Here is a 4,664-nt window from a genome sequence, read left to right on the forward strand (position 1 = left end):
TTATCTTTCTTAAACCTCTTTAATTTGATACCTATATCAATTAAATTGAGTTAAATTTTCAAACAGGTGGCAACCCTCGTCAAAAAGATTTCCGGCAGTTATCTTTCTTAAACCTCTTTAATTTGATACCCATATTTTAATAATTCATTAATTTTATCAATATAATTAGGTTTAAAATTTTTCAAATAGGTGGCGACCCTCCAAATTTTTGCGATATCATTGGTTCTGGTATTATACATACTCAGCCGTCATATTGTACGGACGTGTTTTGCTTTGCTCGTCAAAATTTTTTTTCGTTGTGATTCCTACAAAGCTAAGCGTGAATGTGACTTTTAAAGTGTGAAACGACATAAGTTCATTCCTAAATGAGACAGTGACTCTTGTTAATTTAAATTTGCATTATTTTCTATTTTTTTTAGGTTAAATAATGCCTTGCTCTTGTGGCCATAAAGTTGATCGCTCTCAACTAAAAAATAAAATTCAGTGCGCGAAATGCAGCGAATTGTTTCATTTGTCATGTGTTTGTTTGCTGCCAGCAGATGTAGAATTTCTCTTAAGCTCGGATAAGAGTTTTTATTGCAAAGCTTGCTCGAATTCTCGCCGAGATTCTAACCGTTCGCCTCCACCCACCGCCGTTTTAGATGGCGGGGCTACCAACATCTCTAACATCACCGAATCTGGTTTTTCTACTAATGCGACTGTGAAGTCGCTTACCACCGTAAGGCATCGCGACAACAATACCAATGAACCTAATAACAACCAGCAAATCACATTGGGTTCTGTGTACAATGTGATCGTATCTCTACGAGCGGAGAATGCACATATGCTCAATGTCATTACTGCCCTGCGCGAAGATAACATGAATTTAGTGAGTATAACAGAAAGTATGCATTCTGATGAACTTGCTATGCAGTGTACTCTGCAAGAAAAAGATGATGTGATTACATTACTCAAGACTGAGTTTAACGACCTACGTTCGTGTGTTAATGCTGCTATTGACAAGTTGGTTGATTATAACAAACCTATTACTGTGGCTACTGCTAATGCTACCCACACTGCAAACTTCTCCCGATGCTTGCTACTCATCTACGTCTGTTGATGGTTTGCCGATCAACTTGCAATCACCTGCTGTCGTCAGTGACGCGCTCTCTTCTGCTTGCCCTCTGCCTATTCCCGCCAATGCTTTATCATCAGCGGGTAAAGAATCTACTTCATCTACTTCTGTTGATGCTCTACTGTCCAACATGCAATCAGCTGAGGTCGATAATATTGCTCTCTCCTCAGTTAATTTCCCTTTTTTACCAGGTGCGTGTGCTGGTGCTGGTACTGTATCCTCTCTCAAGAGCAAAAAGGCGGCCAAATCGCGCCAACGTTTAATGCCGTCAGCTGAAACTGAAATTACTACAGCATCCCCGCAGCATAATGCTAGTAAATCCGATTGGATCACTGTATCGAACAGAAACCACAAAAATAAAAATAGTTTGCGTGTTGTTGGCTCTAATGTGAACGTGGAACTCAAAGTTGCTATGCAGACTAGGTGGATTCATTTGGCCTCTTTTATGCCTACTGTTACATCCGACGACATAATAGCCTATGTAGTAAAGCACGCCAATATTGAAAAACAATTTTTGTCATGCCATAGGCTTGTAAAGAACGACACACCGGAGCACACATTAAAGCGCGTTAATTTCAAACTGGGTGTTACGGAAAATTTACTGGAGACACTGCTCAACCCGGAAATTTGGCCGGAATATGTTACCGTGCGTGCTTTCCATTTTTTTCAACAGAAGGAAGAGCAAACAATGAAATCGTAGTGGCCTCTACGTCTGAAAGTCAAAGCCAAAAACATATCAATGTATATTTTCAAAACGTTTCTGGAATGAGGACCAAATCTAATATTGTAAGCGAACTGAGCTCACAGGAGTTTTATGATGTGTTTGTGCTGATTGAAACCTGGCTTAACACAAATTTCTTCGACTCAGAATTCTTCGACCCTAATTTGTATGACGTTTTTCGGAAGGACAGAGATCCTACTAAAACTGCTTGTAACAGACGGGGTGGTGTTTTGATCGCTGCAAGGCGAATGATACATGCTACTTCGGTCAGGCTGGACAACAATGACACGCTTCTAGATCAAGTTTGTGTCCGCTTATCTGGTTCCTTAGGGAAGGTATTCATCTGGGCTTCCTGCATTCCTCCAAGTAGTCACGATTCGTTGTATAGAGCACATGTTGACAACATCATCTCCTTACACTCAAGGATTGGGGATCATCAGCTGTGTACTCGATGATTTTAATCTAAGTACTATTAGCTGGTCATATTTGGACAACTCCTATTTTCTAACGCCTTTTAATTTCACTAACTCTTTTGAAGTTTATTTAGTTGACAACCTCTTAAGTATTGACCTCTGTCAAATCAATAGTTATTACAACAAATGTAATGGAATTCTAGACTTAAACAAAACTCAGACGTGAGCGGACGTGTTTTTGTGAGCGGATGATTTGAATCAATAAGTTAGTCGTTGAAATAATCAAAATAGCGAAAAAGGACGCATATTTACTTTTAATTAGTGGCATGAGTGCAGTGAAATAGCTTTGAGATGGGCTTGAAGTGCGGAAAATGCAAAGTAAGCTCGCGGGATGCCACCGTCCCGTGTAGTGGAGTGTGTGGAGGAGTCTTCCATGCTAAATGTGTTGGCTTTTCTAAGTACGAGGTGGAAGCCCTATTGAAGCACCCCAATCTAAAATTCCAGTGTGATTCGTGTATTGATTACATTAAATTGGCGCATAATAATTACACTGAATTAATAGGATTGATTAAAGGCAATGAAAACAAATGTGCAAAACTTGTTGAAGAAAAAATGAATATGGTGAACGAAACGGTAAAGCAAATTAAAACAGCCATAGCAGGCCAAATTCAAAATAAAGAGAGCCGTGTAGAAGTAAGAGCAAGCACATATGCCGACCAAGTGAGAAAGCCAATAGCGGCAAATGTTCCTGTCTTATTGAAGCCAAAAAGAAACCAAGAAAGTAACGAAGAAAGAAGTAAAAACAATAATCAAACCGTCGACGTTGAGTGTAGGTGTGAGCGGAATATCAAATAGGCAGAATGGAGCAGTGGCAATACGGTGTGAAAGTGAGGAAGCGAGAAAAATATTAGCGAGCGATATTAGAGAAAAAGTGGGTGAAAAATACGATATACAATTACCGAGCATGAGAAAAACGAAAATTTTGGTATGTGGATTGAGCGAAATGCTTGACGGGGAGGTAATAACACAAGCCATAAAAAACCAAAACAATTTGCAAGATAGCTTCATCAAGTGTATAAAAGTATATAGAACCCACAAGAATACAACTGTGTACAATGCATTGCTAGAAATTGATGGTAAAGGGTTTGAGAAAGTAATGAATACGCAAAAGTTAAATATTGAATGGGATAGATGCAAAGTATATGAAGCTAACAATGTTCTAAGATGCTATAAGTGCTGGGGTTTTAACCACAAAGCCGCCGTTTGTAAAGAAAGTGAGCAAACATGTGCCAAATGTGGCGAAAAAGGACATATACACCGGCAGTGTAAAAATGATTTTCTGAGGTGCGTTAATTGTGTAAAAGCAAAAGAAAGATTAAATCTATCGGACTTATGTGTGAATCACGACTGCAGGGACACTAATTGTCAAGCATTAAAAAAAAAGTTAGAAATTGAATTAGAAAGAATTCAGTATTAGCAACTATAGTCGACGACTAAATGTCTGTACTTGAATATTGGTGGTATTAGGACAAATTTTAACCAGCTTGAAGCTATATCATATTCTACAAGATTCGATTTTATCTGTGTGACCGAGACTCATCTAACAAATTCAATAAGCAACAGTGAAATGAAACTCAGTGACTATAAAATAGTGAGATGTGATAGTATATCAAGTCACACCGGCGGCGTTCTTTTCTATATAAGCCCTGAATGGCAATGTGAAATAATAGCGGAGACGGCTATTGGGAAAAGTATGTGGTGTCTAACTATAAAGGTCAAACAAAAAAATGTAAATATGACGTTATTTGGATTGTATCGGTCGCCTGACAGGCAAAAATCTCCAGACAGTGTATTTTGTGATTTTTTTAAGGAAAAAATTGAACAATTAAGTGAGACGGCTACAGAAACTCTGATAATGGAAGATTTCAACATCGACTGGATGGTGAATAGTTCTTCCCGACAACAAATTTGTCAATCAGTAACAGACAATGCATTTAAACAAATAGTATTGGAGCCAACGAGAGTATCTCGAACTAGTGCAACCTTGATAGATTATGTATTGACAAACATTTCTGTCATAGAAGCAAACGTTAAGACTGATTATAAAATAAGTGATCACGAATCCATAGAAATTAATATAAAAGTCGGACAGCTAAATCGCAAAAGACGCGAAACCACTATAATAAATTTTATTTTTAACAAAGAGCTATATATTGAAGAAATAGCAAACAAAAGTTTTGCAAACATTAAGCAGAATGCTAATAACTTGAACGAGATGGTTGACCTGTTCAGTGATAAATTAAAAGAGCCCATTCAGAATATGGTTATAACTAGAACAGTTACAAACAGAAGGAATTTTGATGGGTGGTTTGGAAGAAAATTACGCAATATGAAACAAAGAAAAATTCAATTATAT

This window comes from Rhagoletis zephyria, unplaced genomic scaffold, assembly GCF_001687245.7.
Source record: "Rhagoletis zephyria isolate East Lansing unplaced genomic scaffold, Rhagoletis_zephyria_1.1 Rzeph_scaffold_00240, whole genome shotgun sequence".
NCBI classification, from domain to species: domain Eukaryota; kingdom Metazoa; phylum Arthropoda; class Insecta; order Diptera; family Tephritidae; genus Rhagoletis; species Rhagoletis zephyria.